We start from the raw sequence: 11,962 nt of genomic DNA, 5'->3' as shown, positions 1-11,962 counted from the left end.
ATCATATGATAATATTGACATCATTCAATGTTTAGATGTAACATGTGAGTATACAGCGGTACATACTTACAAGTTGATGTCAATGGTTAACAAATATGACTAATTTACAAGAAAGGAATAGTCTGTTTGTATCATATGATATATTAATATTACATCATTGTTTAGATGTCATATGTAAATATATAGTAGTGTATGCTTAAAAGTAGAGCTCCATGTTCCACACACGATTAATTCAAAAGAAACAAATAGTATTCTGTTGTATATCTTGTAAAATATTTATATCACTTATTGTTTAGATATCACATGTGAGTATACAATAGAGTATGCTTACAAGTTGATATCTTTAGTTTACATCTATGATTAATTTAAAACAAAGAAATAAAATTCTGTTGTGTATCATATGATATATTGATCTTACTCATTGTTGTTATCATATTTATGTATATAGGTTGTATATGCTTATAAGTAGAGATGTATGTTCTAAAGATAAAAATAAGATAAATTTAAATAAAAAAGTAAATATATGGCAGTTAATGCTTAAAAGCAGAGCTCCATGTTCCACAAACATGATTAGTTTAAAAGAAATGAATAGTATTCTGTTGTGTATCTTGTAAAATATTTATATCACATGTGAGTATACAATAGTTTATGCTCACAAGTTGTGATATCTTTAGTTTACATCTATGATTAATTTAAAACAAGAAACAATATTCTGTTGTGTATATTGTTATACGTTGACAAAGTAATAATATTTTGTTGCGTATCATATGATATATTGATATTATTCATTGTTTAGATGTCATGTAGGTATATAGTTAATATGTATATAGTAGCTATATATGTATTGTATGTTGTCATATGTATATAGTTAAGTGCCGTGTCGTGCCGATCGGCTGACAGCCTTACTTTGTTTGAAGTGACATGTCGGCCGATCGGGGCGACAACTACGCAATTATAGAGGATTGACAAAATAATTGTTACCGGCACCCAATGCAACCTCGCGAGGAAATCGTGGACTTCCTTTATAGATCCAAAGACCTTCTATATGTAAAAAAATCGTTACAGCTATACTCTGTAATGCAAGTTGCCTAGCAACAAATTAAAATCATAGTTTTTGGTCGGCCGATCGGCACGACAGTGAATTTTTCAATAGACAGGTTTGAAGAATTATACTAAAAAACAAACAATGGATGTGTTTATTTACATTTATTTAATGTGCACTATGTATTACAATAACATATTTCACTAAAAAACGAGTGGAAATATCTAAGTCATTGTCATGTACTTGGTTTATTATTTATGAAATACAAACTAAATGAGTCTTCTTTTATATTATTGATATTTGGATGAATATCACTGTAACAAATATTTCCCTCGATAGAGTAATATGTATAGGATTCTTGTTTCAGAGTTCATTTGTGCTTGCTCTCAAAACACTCTTTGCATAAATACGGTTGGTTGGGACACTTAGCACTGAAGGTTGTAACACGGGTCATATTTTTAGCCTTTTTTCAGTCCTCGGCTGATACTCTGCTATAACAGATCTTGCATGCTTTCCTCAAACGCCTTTTGTTTTGTCCTATTCCTACGAAGACGTCAGATTCTTTGAGATAGTGATGTCCTGTCTGCTTCACTACAGGAACTGGACCCAATGGTGATAGCTCCATCAAGTTCATGCATATTTCCAACTTAAGGTACCAACCAAATGTGTGGATTTTTTTTAAAGTTCATTAGCCAGTTCTACCGAATTATAATAATTGTCAACATATACTCTTGTTCCTGTATATAGATACAAGTTTAGTAGTTCTAAAACTATGGAAGTTCCCATGTATTAATCAGGAGTTACATTTGATCCTTTGCCTGAATATACCTTCACTTTGTATGTGTAGCCTGACTGGTCACATAACTTAAACAGTTTAATCCCGTACTTGTGGGCTTTTTTGGGCAAATATTGCCTGAAGAACAATCATGCTCTGAATGGTACCATAGATTCATCAATGGCTAGATCAGACTCTGCTGTTTTCAGGTTATTATAAGTAACATTCAACAACTAAATAAGTTTATCAATTTTTGCCAGTCTACCATTATTTTCAACATTTTGATTCTCGTAAAATGCCAGAACCGCAATAGAAGTTAAAAACTATTACGGCTCATGACATTTGGATCCACTTTATTTTTTAGAAGTACATTATTGCTCCAATAATCTTTTATTCTAGGGTATTTTACGATTCCCATCCACAAAATAAGCCCCAAGAACTTCTCCATCTCATTTTTGTCAGTGGGCGACCAATTTCTCAATCTACTGCTTCAACTGAGCCGTCTGGTGCTCTGAATTTGCTCAGCATTTCTATTAGTTTTATTGACCATTAATTCAATTACATTCTTGGGTACAAATTCATTGTAATAGTCAATTGGTTCTCTGTCATCTGCCAAATCAATGTGAAAAGTTGGGCGTTCTTGTGTTGGTGCCTTCTGTAAACCCCAAGACGGATCAAGTTCGTTTCTTTTTTTACTGGATTTGGTTTTGTCTCCTGGAGTTGCAATAGCAGGAGCCAAAAAAGAAGTGTCTTCATTGACATTCTGTACATCATAATCAGGGTCACTTAAATCAGCAGGGTTGTTCAAATTGTCAGAAAGGCTACTAAACTCTTAAGTTAGGGCTATTAGCGCTATCATTATTTACATGGTTTGTCACATTAGTGCCCGAGGTTGATGGCACTGCGACATCAAAAGGCATGTTGCCTAGCTCTACAAGTATATCTTGTGAAGGGATCTCTAGTTCCATATTAAATGCATCTCCACCACCATATTGAGATTGCAGAGCATAGGAATGTTCAGAAAAGGCAACAGATTTGTCCCTCTGTTCATGCTCATCTTCTGAACTTGGTTCATCAGAATCACTTACAGGAGTTGTGAAAAAAGAACCCTCGGATTCATTGTCATTGTCACCACACACAGGGGTTCTCTCTCGGTCTATTTCCGATGATCTTAGGGAGAACTCCTATTGGTAAACATACAACACTAAAAGAAAACTGCAAAAACTCGCAATGAAGAGGTTAGAACACAAGCATTTCAACGTCAACAACACACACTGACGATTGGATGCAGGAATGCCAACATAAACACCTGATAATTGCGTAATATCGGCCCGGCACGCGGATTTTCAACACCTTTTCAACCATGTAAAATGACATGTCAGTCCGATCGGCCGACAATTTATATATATGTTTATATATATATATATATATATATATATATATATATATATATAAACGTTTGGAATAGTACTCAAGTACATTCCTTTTAATGAATAAAACTCGAGTTATATCAATACCTTGGTCCATACAGTTTGGCACCACAGGGAAAAAGTTGCCAAATTGCGTTTGCATCTAACGTGTTATATGCTTAAAAGTTCTACTACTATGATTAATTTGAGTGAAAGGAATAATTATTTGTTTAGTACCAATATATTGACTTCACTCATAGTATAGACATCATATCTGAGTACAGTTTATGCTTACTATTTGAGATCAATGGTCGACAAATATGATAAATTTAAAACAAAGCAATAATATTATGTTGTGTATAATGTTATACATTGACAAACGAAGTAATATTTTGCTGTTTCATATGGTATATTGATGATATTACTCATAGTTTAGACATCATATCTTGAGTACGGTTTATGCTTGGAAGTTGAGATCAATGGGCGACAAATATGATAAATTTAAAACAAAGCAATAATATTATGTTGTGTATAATGTTATACATTGACAAACGAAGTAATATTTTGCTGTTTCATATGGTATATTGATATTACTCATTGTTTAGATGCTTATGTATATATAGTATTATATGCTTAAAAGTAGAGATCTATGTCCTACTACTATGATTAATTTGAATGAAAGGAATAATTATTTGTTTAGTATCAATAGTATATTGACCTCACTCATAGTTTAGACATCATATCTGAGTACGGTTTATGCTTGGAAGTTGAGATCAATGGGCGACAAATATGATAAATTTAAAACAAAGAAATAATAGTCACAACAAAAGGAATGTATTGAGTGTATGTATCACTCATACTTTAGATATTATTTGTAAGTATACAGTAGTTTATGAATGTGCGTTAAAATCCATGGTCATCAACAATAATCTAAAACTAATGATGAATATCCTGTTGGGTATCAAGTGATATATTGACATCACTCAATGTTTAGATGTAATATGCGAGTATGCAGCGGTACATACTTACAAGTTGATGTCAATGGTCAACAAATATGACTAAATTAAAAGAAAGGAATAGTCTGTTGTGTATCATATGATATATTAATATTACATCATTGTTTAGATGTCATATGTAAATATATAGTAGTGTATGCTTAAAAGTAGAGCTCCATGTTCCACAAACAGGATTAATTTAAAAGAAAGGCATAGTATTCTGTTGCGTATCTTGTAAAATATTTATATCACTTATTGTTTAGATATCACATGTTAGTATACCGTAATACGGGGTGAATAGGGACAGGTTTTAAAGTTATTTAACAATATTTTAACATCCAAATGACATCTGACATAACTCACATGGTTAATAGTTGGTACTAATGTCTAGGCATCTAATGACACCCCTCTCCTTTCTCAATCAGTAATACTGATTTTTATATTTATTTTATTAATACTGTTCCTATTCACCCCAGGGTTGGGGTCAATAGGGACACCTATTTATTTTACATTAAAATGCCTATTGGGTGTTACTATGGAGTGTATAGGGACACTTATTATTTTTTTTTTATTCCATTTTAGTTATTAAACATGATTAGATATTCTGTTAACCATTATTTTGTAAACATATTGTCATAAATAAGGATAAATGATTTTGAAAATCGTTGCAAAGTACAAAGTTTTTATTTGTAAAGTAACAAAGTTTTACAGTAGGCTACTTACATTTCAATGGTTTTTAAATAGGCCAATATAAAATAATAAAATTTATGAAGACACACTTTTTACATTTGTTTTGGCCTACTTTAGGGGGTCGGATTCAAAAATTACCGTCCCCTCTGTGAGTGTGGCGGTTTTAAAACTGCCAAAACGTCATCCTTGTTAAATGGGAACTCGTGAGGCACATTGGGAAAATAAAAAATATTGTCACATTTACTGGACTGCCGAAGGAATGTCCCAATAAATTCTGCATCTTCGATTCCTAAAACCTTCCCAATAAAAACCTTTACCCCCTTATCATACGTAAATCTCACTTTCACCCAGTCTCCTTCACTGATGCACTCCGCTAAATCTTCAGAACGTTCTTCATCGCTCTTTTCCATATCAAAACCTTCTTCATTAGAATCATAATTAGAAAATTCTTGATTGTCTGGTACATCTTCGTTTTCAGATCTTTCATTTTCTGTTTCTTCCTCGTCAGGGTCATCAAAATCTGCAAGAGTGACGCTGCGGCCAGCCGGAATGTTCAGTTTCTTTTTTCGGCCTACTGCTTGTTTTTCACTCCCATCACCATAACGCATCTCTTTCAAGAAAGTTGTTAAACTGTCATTTACACTAGTGCTGCTATTAGCCTGACTGCCATCAACATCTTCATCCTCACACAGCTCAGGGGGCAGCCGGTTCAACACACGTTTTCGGTTAAGAGGAAAAATTCCTGCCTTGTCAAAACCTGCAATGATGTCTTTCTGCAAGTTAGGCTCTAGTTTTTGTAGGGCTTTCCTCACATGAGATGGAAAATATCTCTTATCAAAGGCATTGCTATTCCTTTCATGAAATTTTGCATCTTCCATAACATTACGCCAGCATTTTTTCATGGGACCGAACAGTGCTATATCCAGGGGCTGCGTCAAATGGGTTGAATTAGCCGGCAGAAAAACAAACTGGATGTTGTTTTGTTCACTTAGCCGAATAACAACCTGTGACAAATGTGAACTTAGGTTGTCACCTATTACAACTTTTTTCCCATTTGATCTGCGACAGTACGGGATGACAACTCTCTGAAACCAATCTAAAAATGTGTTTCCGTCAATCCAACCTGACTTGGTGCTGTTGTAAAAGCATCCTGGAGGTCCACCTTGGCACCATAAATCGTACAAGTTAGTGGCTTTATAAATTATGTAAAGAGCCAGCATTTTGCCAGAAGCAATGGCAACAACCATCACAGACACATTGCTCTTACTTTCGTTCATAACTCGCTCAGGGTATTTACAACCCCTTTTAAAAATTAGTTTGTGACGGCCTGGGTCATCGGACAACACAGTCTCATCATAATTGATTATCATATCGGGAGGAACATCTGTAACAGTGTCCTTCAACTCGTCAAAATAGTCATTGATTACTTTTGGAGATAATTTCGCTCTTCTTTTAATGTTTTGGCACATTCTTTGGGACAGAATGGCCTTGTGTCTTGATAAAAACCCATCAGCCCAGTCTGCACCAGGCAAGTTATTTTTAAATTTTGATACATTCTTCCCTTCTCTATCCAAATGATACTTAACAAAACACCGGACATCAAATGTACTCAGAGGATAACCCCATTCACCACACTTAGATAGGCTAGCACTGATTTCTTGCTCTAACTTTGAGTCCAACGCGGTCTGTCCCCCTTTCTTTTTAACCCTTAACTACTACAACTTACTTTTGTCACACAACAACTACAACACGTCTCTCAGGCCACCTTTTTTCAAAATTAAAAAAAAATTATTGCTTAAATTTGAAGGAAAGAAAGTTCTTTGTATTAAATGGATATTTTTCTTACTACCAAGTGCATAATTGAATTAATTGAACAGAATTAAGGTTATAATATGTATATATTCTGTAAAGTAGACAAAAATTGTTAAGTTATATAAAAAATTACATTTTACTATTAATTTTTTTAATAGCCGAGGGAGAAATAAACTTTTTTCGTAGTTCATAATATATTCAACTATACAAAAATACATTTCTAACTCTAACACTTATAGGAATGTTAATTTTGGAGTAAAAAACTTGAGTTTTCTAATTTGTATTGGGTAGCTATTAGGAAAATAAAAACACTTTAATTTTGTATATGATTTATTAAGTTATTTTATAAGCGACAAAATAATGAAGGACTTATTTACTAATACTGTATCCAGTGTAAAGATAAGAAATTTAAAAAAATGTACTAAGGATATATTAAAGGAAGTATTTTTGTCCTATTTTTCTAAACTGAATAGATTTTCTTGACATAAATGGATTGTTATAGGAAATTAGGGCTAAACGTAATACAACTTGAACATTAACTTTAACGTAATACGTACTATATAAGTAATGTTTCACCTGTTTGTGCTTCTTGCAGTCACTGATCGTTCAGAGCAGTGTGGCACCGAACACAGACTTTTTTGGCGCACTCAAGACAAATCGGTTTTTCACAAACACTGCACGGGTATTTGGTTCTTCTTTTCAGTTTTGGATCACATGTGTAGCAAGTTTTCCTGGTTGGAAAGACGTCTACTCCTCGAGGCTCTGGTCGTGGAATGTGTAAAATTCTCCTGATAGTGTCCTTCATTTCATCTTTTACATGACCCCCACTTTCCATTCTACGTAATAGTTGTGGTGTCACCAGTGATTTTGCAAGATTTTTCATAAAAGTTATTCTGGTCAAATCTGGAGTTTCTCAGTATGCTTTGTATAAAACATACGAATTGACCCCTGCAGATACATTTATCATTGTGAAAAAATCGTCATTAGCCATCTTCTGGACCGCCTTTGAGTAGAATAGTTGGAACACATCTGATCAAGTGTGTCTACACCCCTTTAGTACGGTTATACTCAGCTATTATTTCAGGTTTACCAGTCACGTTGTCATTTTCGGGTCCATAATGCATTGAAGAAATTAAGAGAACAACTCTTGATTTCTTAGGGACATACGACAGTAGAGTCATTTTCTCAGCAAAACCGTACATTGCACTTTTTTCTTCTTTATTTTTGTCAGCAAGGAAAACTTCTGGCACTTTAGTTTTGTTTTTCTTTAGAGTGCCAACGTAAATCAGGCCTTTTTTGCTGAGCTCTTGCACCAACTGAATTGAGCTGTACCAGTTGTCGGCTGTTACATTTTTTTTTCGTGTTCTCAATGGGTGCAATCAGTTTTAGCACGGCTTGGGTTGGGATAAGTAGTCTTTGTTGTTGATCTGGTGTGAGACCTTTTCCATCACTTCCCTTACCTACGTATATGTACGCATTGTACAAGTAATTAGTTTTAGCGTCAGTTAAGCATTGTATTTTAATTCCGTACTTAGCCGGCTTTTTTGGCATGTACATCTTGAATGATGATCGTCCTCTAAAGGGGACCAGCATTTCATCGATACACACGGAAACTCTAGTTTTATAACAAGACTGGCAGTTTTCTATAAACTTATAAAATATTTTTCCAGTGGCAGCTTCCTTCATGTCCTTTTTTCTTTCATGCCTGTCTTGACGGTTATCAAACCTTATCACTTGTAAGAGAAATAAAAATCTTTCCTTAGACATTACACATCTAAATATTTCCCTTCCCGTCCCATCAGTTGCAAACAGACTAGGTGCTGCTTCATTTCCGGATTTAAAGATCGCGCTGTAAATTAGGAGGCCGATAAAACTTTTGAGTTCAACAAGATCAATATCATGTACATAAGAAGTTGGCTTGTTATAATGTCCCCTCATAGCACCTATCTTCACATTTGTCCATCTCATGACTTCGTCCAAAATATCATCTGTAATCAGTAACCCCCACACCGATTCCGCATCGGGATTGGAGCCAAGATTTAATGCACGATTCTTTAAACCAGGCAACTGGGTGACAATGTTTTCTTGTCGGGTCCGAACATTTTGGTTACCAGGTTCCCTTCTCCATTTGAATGCTGGAATTAGTTTATTTATCATTTGTTTAGTACGTCTTCCATAGAAGGAGGTTCTATCCCCTCTTTGCCTAGGTAATTCAACGGCTACTTCTGCTGGGACTATAACCTGTTGTCCACCATCTTCTGTTGCAATTTGTTCGATGACTGTTTCTGATAATGCATCCTGATGTACACCTTGCTCGGGCTGTTCCTCACCTCGGTCTATATTTTCGTCCTGTATGCCAATATTCCTACCACAAACCTGAGCTATATCAACATCTTCTGTATCACTTTGATCGGTACTAGTATCATGTTCACTGTCTAGAACAAAATCGGGGTCGCTATCAGTGTCGTCTAATTCATCTTCTAATTCCTCATTGACTTAATCTTCTAGATCACAAAGAAAACTTGCACATTGAGAGGATAAACGTGGACGTTTTGGGCGTGTAACGCGAATTTGAGATCCGCCGGAAGAGCTCCCAGGCTCATTTAAAGCCATTGTTAAAAAAACCACCCCAAAAACCAATTAATTTAACTCTTGGACAATCCTTAGATCAGTAACAAAACTACTACAACACGTCTACTGGACACCGTCAAAAACTCACGTAAACACTACAATACGTCTCTCGAGCCACTTTGTACTAGGAACTCGCTTACCGAGGCAACCTTGAACGCGGCACACCACGCACTGAAACATAACCTTAAAACTGACAGCTACTGAACCGAACACGCGGTCAAGTGGTGCCGCGAGGGAATTACGGGAATTTTCATTTTTCAAGTGGCCTGAGAGACGTATTGTAGTAGTTAAGGGTTAAAAGTCAACTCTCGTCCACTTCTTGCTTTTTTTGCGTATCAGTGCAGCGCTGATTTTGAGATTTTAAACTGCTCTTCAGCTTTTCTAATAGACATGCCTTTTGCCACGGCATCTAGTGCTCGTTTTATGGCTTCTTCATCAACAGGGCGGTGATGTTTGGCCCTCGGATCTCTTTTATAAGTCCTCGGCATCTGAAATCAAACGACACAGATTAGGCTAAGTCTTAAAAATATACTTTAAGCCGGTACTAGATGCCCTATCTGGTGTCGGTGAGAGCTGATGTGAGCTTGTCTCTGCCGAGGCGTAAGTCATGTACTGGTTCAGAAGCCAGCCACTTCGGTCCTTGGTCAGGAAGTGTTCAGTAGGCAGGGGTGTCGGAGCCCCTGTTGCCACGTGCGAGTCCAAGTTGTGCGCGTATTCCCGACTTGGTAATCGATGGAAACCGGGCCTCGGGGAACTGAGGTAGGGTTGTCCCCCAAGCTACGGTTTGTGGGACACCCGAGGGCATGCCCGCTCCCGGTGAATCGGCCCGCACTACTAAACACGATGCGCTGGTGACCTTATCTATGGAAACTCAAACCACCCCACCCTTAGGGCAAGAATTCGGAGTAAGAGACAACGATCCAGAGAAAAAGCGACAGTTGTCAGATTCTGAAAATGAATCGTATATCAAACAAAGGAAAGTGGAAGAAAAAGTAAGAGCTGAAAATATGAACGTTCCAACTCCACTATATCTAATCGTTAGTCATAAGGATGAGGGCAAAACTCTAACGAAGGTTAGTCCTTTCCTTATTAACAAAGCGTTTGTTTCCTCAGGCGGTCAACCTAAAGCTGTAAACAAATTGAGGAATGGAACTATCTTGGTGGAGGCTGCAAACCACATCCAAGCCAAAAAATTCCTTCAGATGACGAGTTTTTTCGATCAGGTGGAAGTCGTCGTTCAACCGCACTCCTCACTGAACACCTCCAAGGGGATCGTCTTCTGCCGTGACCTGATGGAGTGTAGTGAGGAAGAATTCAAGGACGAGCTGCAGTGTGAAATGGTAACCGATGTGGTCAGAATGCTTCGGACGGAGAATGGGAGAAAGGTCCCTACTCCCGGTCTAATTCTGACCTTTGCATTTCCCCAACCCCCAAAAACTATTAAGGCTGGATACTTATCCTTGACGGTACGGCCTTACTTCAAAAATCCGAAGCGGTGTTTCCGTTGTCAGAGATTCGGGCACTCTACTAAGACGTGCTCGGGACCCGAGACATGTTCCCGTTGCGGCGATGAAGGCCACCAAGAAGACGGATGCAAGAACGACGTCAGATGCGTGAACTGCAAGGGTAAACACGCGGCGACCTCTAAGGAATGTATATGATATGTAGTATATTGACCTCACTCATAGTTTAGACATCATATCTGAGTACGGTTTATGCTTGGAAGTTGAGATCAATGGGCGACAAATATGATAAATTTAAAACAAAGAAATAATAGTCACAACAAAAGGAATGTATTGAGTGTATGTATCACTCATACTTTAGATATTATTTGTAAGTATACAGTACATAGTTTATGAATGTGCGTTAAAATCCATGGTCATCAACAATAATCTAAAACTAATGATGAATATCCTGTTGGGTATCAAGTGATATATTGACATCACTCAATGTTTAGATGTAATATGCGAGTATGCAGCGGTACATACTTACAAGTTGATGTCAATGGTCAACAAATATGACTAAATTAAAAGAAAGGAATAGTCTGTTGTGTATCATATGATATATTAATATTACATCATTGTTTAGATGTCATATGTAAATATATAGTAGTGTATGCTTAAAAGTAGAGCTCCATGTTCCACAAACAGGATTAATTTAAATGAAAGGAATAGTATTCTGTTGCGTATCTTGTAAAATACCAGGGCTGTTCAGAAAGTAACCTCCGTGTCGATTGAAAAAAATACACACAAGTTAAGTAAAAATATTTTAATATACATCTTACATACTACAACTTTGCACTATTTTTCGACATTTTCGACATAGTCTCCACTTCACGATTGAGGCACACGTATCGTATCTCTTCACAAGCTTTGAAATTCCTTCTGCATAAAAATCACCTGCCTGTGCCTTGAGCCAGCCTGTGACCGCATCTTTGAGCTTCTCTTCGTCGTCATCAAACCGCTGGGACCCGAGCCATTTTCTTCATATGCATGAAGAGGTGATCGTCGCTTGGCGCCAGATCTGGGCTGTAAGGTGGATGGTTTGAAAACGTCCCACTTGAAGGACTTAAGAAGGGCTGTTGTTCTGCAAGCAGAGTGAGGACGGG

Source organism: Homalodisca vitripennis, unplaced genomic scaffold (assembly GCF_021130785.1).
Source record: "Homalodisca vitripennis isolate AUS2020 unplaced genomic scaffold, UT_GWSS_2.1 ScUCBcl_313;HRSCAF=2038, whole genome shotgun sequence".
Lineage (NCBI taxonomy): Eukaryota > Metazoa > Arthropoda > Insecta > Hemiptera > Cicadellidae > Homalodisca > Homalodisca vitripennis.
Note: the sequence above shows the minus strand (reverse complement) of the source record.